Source organism: Adiantum capillus-veneris, unplaced genomic scaffold (genome assembly GCF_014529385.1).
Source record: "Adiantum capillus-veneris isolate H3 unplaced genomic scaffold, ASM1452938v2 Hic_scaffold_33, whole genome shotgun sequence".
NCBI lineage: Eukaryota > Viridiplantae > Streptophyta > Polypodiopsida > Polypodiales > Pteridaceae > Adiantum > Adiantum capillus-veneris.
Window position 1 is genome coordinate 1,383,973 of NW_028221440.1, and position 7,643 is coordinate 1,391,615.

Consider the following 7,643-nt stretch of genomic DNA (forward strand, 5'->3'; position numbering starts at 1 on the left):
AAGGCTTTGTGAAAGAATAGCTAACTTGATTAAAACTAATACAGGAATCAGGTTGCAAACAAGGAATAGAAAGCTTAACAGGAGTTGCAATCAAGTCAGTGGAAGAAACACATAACAAGTCAATCCAACAGTTAGTACTCTATCCAGGGCTTCACAAGTCTTTATGAACCTTAGATCTGGTCGTATACTAACAAACCAAGGCATATTTGGAGAGACAGCTAGTAGAGTATCCACTGCAGAAGTGTGAATCAAGGCGATCACTTGGACACTATCTTTGAAGAAGTCTTTGACACTTTTTCAGAATCAGCATCTAAAATGTCTTCCTATTCGACTCATTCAGGAACTAAAACTACAATGCGGTATAAGCACATACTCACCTTTTATAAGACTAATGGCCATGGAGCTCAGGTTTACCTAGAATCTAATGAAGAGTATGCTATTCACATTGATGACCATGACATAGAGTTTGAAGAGGGAATCAGGGCAAACAAACAAGGGAAAATGTATATGGATAAAAATGGAACTCAGTATTTACAAGTTGAAAACCCTAATGTAATAGACAAATGGGGGTTAGAAGTAAATACCATAATTCTGGTTATGGCAGTAAAAGAAGGACCACCGACTTTAGAATTTGAGGGATACAATCAAGTTGATTTGAAGCCTTTGAAATGGATTATCACGGATAATCCTAGGATTAGAGTATATTCATGGACTTAAATACATTAGCCCAAGGATTTGTAGCTGCATGTTCTAAAACGGGGATCAAACATAATACTGTAGCTCAAATCTATAGATTCAAACAGAAACAAAGTGAGTCTGTTAGGGATTGTGCAACTAGAATGAAACAATACATTGCAAGATGCCCAGAACTAGAAATACCTGTAGAAGAAACATTAATATCATTGTTTCTAGAGGAACTGCTAAACAAAGAACTTCATGCTATATTATATAGCAAGAAACATATGACCCTAGAAGAGTGTGTGTCAGATGCTATTGACTTAGGAGACAATTGTGATATTTTCAATGAAGAAGATGTCCCTAAGGATAATCAAAGTGAGAAAACAACATCCACCAAACCAACACAAGTGAGAACGGCTGCTACAACACCGCTTGCAGCCATAGAAGACATGCTCAGAAGGATGAATGAAATGATGAATAACATGCAAGAAGAACCTATGAGGGGACCAGGGCAAGGGATACCTCAACAGGGACAACCAATTTTGCCGCATAAATGGTGTGCAATCGATAATATGGCCCCATCTCAAAGACCACCGATGGGTATCGATAGACCTTAACCTGTATTGGGTCAACAACCTCCATATCCTGGACATAATGTAGTGCTTATAAAGTACATGCATTCAGAGGGAGTCATAGATGAACAAGCATTAGTGCCTATTACACCCTATGTTGAGCCTAGTCCATCTACAGTAATGGTAGAAGGAGAGTGGTATAATTCACATCTGTTAGCGGGTCGCCGCGACGAACGTCTGCATCATAGCTCTTTGTACTAACATAATGTCAATATGCAAGGAAGCGACTCGGGGTGGGGCACGGAGACTTAATGAGAGTGTCAATATCACCAAAGTGAACTCGAGGACTACTCGTTCTTACAACAAAAGCAAATCAATCACTTCCTAGTCAGACAATCAGTATGCATCCATTCTGAACACTCAGCAAAATGACAAAAACATGCACCAAAGTGAAAGGCTGTTTTGGAGAAGGGTTTCATTCAGTGCACTTCTTCCCTTGTTTGTTCTCTAGTATTACTTATGTTAAAGAAAGGTGGGCTTTGGAAAATGTGAGTCGTGTACAGGGCTCTTAATAAGATTACTATCATGAATATGTCTTCAATACCTAGGATCACTGATATACTTGATAAATTATAGGATTTTGCTTGTTTTAGAATAATTGATCTTCAAAGTTGCTATGAGATCAAGATCTCTCCTCAAGAATTATAGAAGATCACACTCAAGACATCCAAATTGTACGAGTATTTGGTGATGCCTTTGATATCACAAATGCTCGAGCCTACAATGTTCACGAAGATGATGGATAGGATCTTTTGAGAGCATAGACATTTTGTGGGTACATTTTTATTTCAAATCCAAAGTAGAACATCAAGACCGGTTGTTGCAAGTCTTCAATGCAATCTGTGAGCATGGATTGGTGATGGGAAGAAGAGTGAGTCATTTCTATCATAGGGACACTTTTTGAGACAAACTATTTTGTCCAAGGGCATTACCATGGAACCAGCTAAAGCGGTCGATTTTCAAGATTGTCCTACATTGAATTATGCTCTTACTGCAGACAATCCATCAAATAGTTTGTAGAGATATCTTCATCTTTGCACACACTGACTTAGAAAGGTGTACCATTCATTTTGGCACCTTCACAAATTGTATTTTATGGGAGACTTAAGAAGAAGATAACTAGTGTTGAAGTTAGTAGACTTGAAAAAATGTTTTGAGGTTTATTGTAACATTGTGAATTTAGTTTGAGAGCGGTCTTTTTTTTTCCTTTTTTGCCAAAACTCACAATTGTGAGTGGATAGTATTAAGAACATTGTATACTATCCTGCTCTCAACTTAAACATTGGCGTCCCATTACGATGATGTCAATAGCATACAAAATTCCTTACTGGATAGAAATGGCCAAGAAGGTGAATAATAAGGGGCTCGTTCGACTAGAGCAATTATGGGATGGCAACAAGAAGTGCTGAAAAACTGTTGACTCTTTAGCCATCCAATTTCATATGGATGGCTTTGAGATCTTACTAGTCTATAGGTTGATGAAAGAGCTTGATAAGGTGGTGATGCCAATTTGTGAATCCAACTTTGAATGGAAAGCTTGGAGATGGCCCAAGAGTAGCCTCTTTTGGAAACCACACTCTAAAGGCATTTACCATGCATTAATGCACGAGGCTAATTGGTGTAGCCCCCTCAACAAATTATGGAAGAGGCACTGGACAGAAAAACGATGGGAGGGAGTCATGGAGAACATCTGGAAGCCAAGATGGCCTCATTATATGAAGATATTCCTGTGGAAAGTGATGTTGGGTGCTCTACCGACGACGGGCGCAAAGATACAAGAAAGAGGCATCGGGTCCGATCATTGCTCGGGGTGCAGAATAGCCAGTGAAGACCTAGCCCACCTTTTCATGGGATGCCAGGCAATCACGGGCATGGCTGGGAAAATATGCAAGTGGATTCAAAGGACATGGCAAATTAAGTTCTTCAAGAATGATATGTTCTTTGGTAGTAACAGGATGGGAAGTCCTGCTCTTCTAGTCTGCACCCAAGTAATCAGGTATTACTTCTTGCACCATATTTGGCAAGCAAGGAACCACCGTGTGTTTGAGGGGGATCTAGTTGTGGCAAGATTTCATGAAATAACGCAAGAGATCAGATTGATGATACACATGATCAGATGTAAACAAGCCTTAGAGGACTGGCCTAGAACAATACATAACATCTTGTAATAAATAAAGCCGAGGAGTAGGAGTGGTTTCTCTGCCAAGCAGATTACTTGTAATCCTTTGACCCTCAAGGCTCGGTCTGAGCTTGAGGATTGGTGTATATTTTTGTTCTTAATACTATCCACTCACAATTGTGAGTTTTGCAAAAAAAAAAAAAAAACATCAGAAATATACCCTTGAACCGAACAAGAGGCATTGTTGGCACAAGTAACTGAATTCCCATGAGGGACAGACTCAAGAGAGGCAAACAAATCACGATGTGAGGTAATAAGCTTTGTAGTAGCACTGCCAAAATATCACACTTGTGAATCTGCAACAACTGACATGCATGCATCTTAGACAGCAGGGTCATAGGTACACTCTGCACTAAAAGCCCATTCAACATCAACATCAACATCATCATCAAAATCTCCTTTAACAAAAGACTCTACAATAGTTGTATTTGTAGTGGAACCAGTCTCCTTCTTCTTAGCCTCATTGGCCTTCAACTTAGGACACTGCTTGATCAAGTTATCATTAGCTTTACAATAATGGCAACACGTCTTCTTTCACCCTATCACCAAAATTCCCAGACGAATTGCTGCCAGCAGAAGCATTAGGAACATGTGATTTATCACTCGCAGAAGAACCATGAGAAGTGGCTACATTGCTAGTACCATCTTTTCTTTGAGCATCAATAAAGACCTATTCAACGGGATGTTGTCTAGTCTGGGGGTTTTTTGGAAAACGACTCTTGCAACAGCAATGTGCATAATGCATCAAACTTGACAACTTCAAGATTTCCTTGCGTCATGAGTCTCCAAGTACTAGCAAAAGCATGGTAAGAATATGGCAAAGCATCAAGAACAATCTGCACAAGGAAACTATCAAAATTGACTTCACCTACAGAAATAAGTTGCTCATTGATATCCTTGACACCAGCAAGGAAGTGTCCATCATGCATAATTTTTGACTTAGCTCTTTATGCAGCAATGTATTTTCTCTTCATTGTGACTGCATAAAGACCAACCAGAATATCCCAAGCCTATTTTGCATATTTCCGAACAAATGTGAGGAGTAATAGTGAGCTTCACAAAAAACACAATCAATGCATGAGCCAGTGTATCTTTTACATCCCAACGAGCTTGCTCAGCAAACAGACAAAACATCTCTAGCAGCAACAATCCTGCCACCAAAACCTGCAACATCCTCAACATCACCTACATCCTCAGAACTAGGACACACATTAATGCCCTGCACAATGTTCCAAACACCCTTTGACACAAGGACATGTTGCATCATGTAAGCCCACATACCAATTTGTCCTCAATAGCAAAAACATCTTGAACACATATGTGTTGTTGTCTGCCAAGGTGAATGCTGCACCTAATGTGAAAATTCCCCAAAAAGAGGAGAAATGAGGCATGAACAACACATGCTATATAGCACAAACCGTTGAAGACTATACGGGACCTATTATGCAAAAAACAACATTGATAAAAATTTTGTACAAAATGACAAAACTGTGTGTAAATACCACCCAAGCAAACTGAGCTCTAAGAGCTCACCCAAAATATTTTTCGACCTGCTGCCTGCTGACGCTCACCAAAGCTCACAAAAATCAAAGAAAGTTCCTTTCATAAAATTTTGCAACCCCCTCTCTTGCTTTGGCAGTATCCAACTCTCATAAGCGATGACATGGCCCTCTTGCATTAAGACGCTTGGAGATTGCTCGGGAGTAGCCTCTTTTGGAAACCACATTCTACAGGCATTTACCATGTACAAGGCTAATTGGTGTAGCCCCCTCAAAAAATTATGGAAGAGGCACTGGATAGGAAAACGGTGGGAGGGAGTCATGGAGAACATCTGGAAGCCAAGGTGGCCTCAGTATATGAAGATATTTCTGTGGAAAGTGATGTGGGGTGCTCTGCCGACGGGCGTAAAGATACAAGAAAGAGGAATCTGGTTCGATCGGTGCTCGGGGTGCAGAATAGCTAGTGAAGACCTAGCCCACCTTTTCATGGGATGCCAGGCAATCAGTGGCATGGCTGGAAAATATGCAATTGGATTCAAAGGACATGGAAAATTAAGTTCTTCAAGACTGATTTGTTCTTTGGTAGTAACAGTTGGGAAGTCCTGCTCTACTTGCCTACATACAAATAATCAGGTACTACTTCTTTCACCATATTTGGCAAGCAAGGAACCACCGAGTGTTTGAGGGGGATCTGTTGAGGGGGATCTGGCTGTGGCAAGCTTTTGTGAAATCATACAAGAGAGCAGAGTGACAATCCACATGATCGAAGGTAAACAACCCTCAGAGGATTGGTCTAGAACAATACATATCATGATGACTTCTTGTAATAAGTAAGTAAAGCCTAGGAGTAGTTGTGGTTTCTCTGTCAAGCAAAGAACTTGTAATCCTTTGACCCTCAAGGCTCGGTCTGAGCTTGAGGTTGGTCACCTGCTCTAGCACCCTGGCATACACTTGTATGCACACATATCCTTGCATGTAACCACTTCTAGCCTCCCATCTTTAGTTGCACCAAGATCTCTTTTCTAATACATTTGTCTTGACCTCAATTAATCACAAATAAAACTCCCAAGGTCCATCATTTCCCCTATGCTTTTCAAGTTTATATAATGATGTTGTTGTCCTATGTATGCTTTACAGAGAGGTTCTCCTATCCCACAAAGGCCACACTCACATGCACACAAGCCTCAGTAGCAATGATGCCAACTTGCGTGGCTAGATTCATCAAGGATTGTAGCCTCCCAAAAGCACAATAAGTTTTTTGATGAACCTATATCATCAATGTGGTGTCTTTGGATGAATGAAGTGATTTGCTCAACATGTATGCCAAGTGCAGGAATTTAGCAAAAGCACAAAAATTGTTGATGGACAAACTCATTGTGTGCAATACACCTTCTTAGGGTGCACTGATTGTAGGATATTCCCTACCCATTCAAGGCCAAGAAGCTTAAGATTGTGTTGAAAGGATGATAAGCAAGGGCTTCTCTCCGATTATTGTCTTAGATGTGGTCTCTTGGAAAACATGGTTGTAGAAAATTCCCACCAAGGCAAGGCTGACACCCTTCATTGTTTTCAAAAAATGAAGAGGGGTTCTCTCCAACTGTAGTCTCTTGGAGTGCACTTATACAAGGGTGTACCCAAAAATGTTGTGAAAGAAAGCTTTGGCTATTTCGACACACTCTTGACAATGATACTACTTGGATGTGTAGTACTCTCGCAAAAGAAAAAAACACTCTTGATGCATTTCATGTCTAGAATACTATCCTTGCAATGCACTTACTACAGAAAATGTCCAAATTGACAGGACAAGAAAGTAATCATCCATGCTTGTATCTTCAACCCATGTCTGATCTTGTCTCTCAGATTGCACTGATTGCACGATATGATTGACATTATTATCCCTATGAAAGCTCAAAGCTTTCTTGACAACATGTATAACATGAGTACGTGAACCAAATGCGGTCTCTTCAGGCACATAGCTAGCTGCTACACAATATGCTCACTAGGGTACCACCAAGAAGCTCTTCACTATTTTCAAGAAATACAAGGGTTTCTCTCAATATTTGGTCTTCAAGAGATTCCAGAGCCACCGATGGTAGAAAGAGCACACTCTCTCTACTTTGATGGAGCCTACAAGCGAGCATCCGACAAAGCAGTTTGCAGGCATACTGGTCTTTGATGACAAAGGTATCAAGGTATTTTCTCTTGTCCATTTGTTAGCATCACATTCTAACAATGAAGCTGAGTATGCAGCACTAACCAAGGGTTTACACTGGTGCGTCTCGCAAGGGGTAAAGCACCTTAACGTATTTGGGGATGCTCTACTTTTGGTAAGGCAAGTAAATGGAGTATGGACATGCAAGAATCCTAGCTTGAGGACTCACTTAAGCTGTGTAAAAACTCTGTTGGGTAAGTTTGAAGCAGTTCAACTACACCCACATCCCAAGGGCTCAAAACCATGAATCTGATGCCCTAGCAAGCGAAAGACTACAGGAAGTGGTGGTTGGGGCTATAAAGCTAAAGCTCCCTCTATTTCAAGGTAGTGACGCCTTACTTGACATCATGCATTATTTGGAAAGAGGGAATGTCCACTGGATTTAGCAAAAGAACTGAAGCAATGGCTTACACGGAAGGCCACAAGGTATTAGCTTATCAATT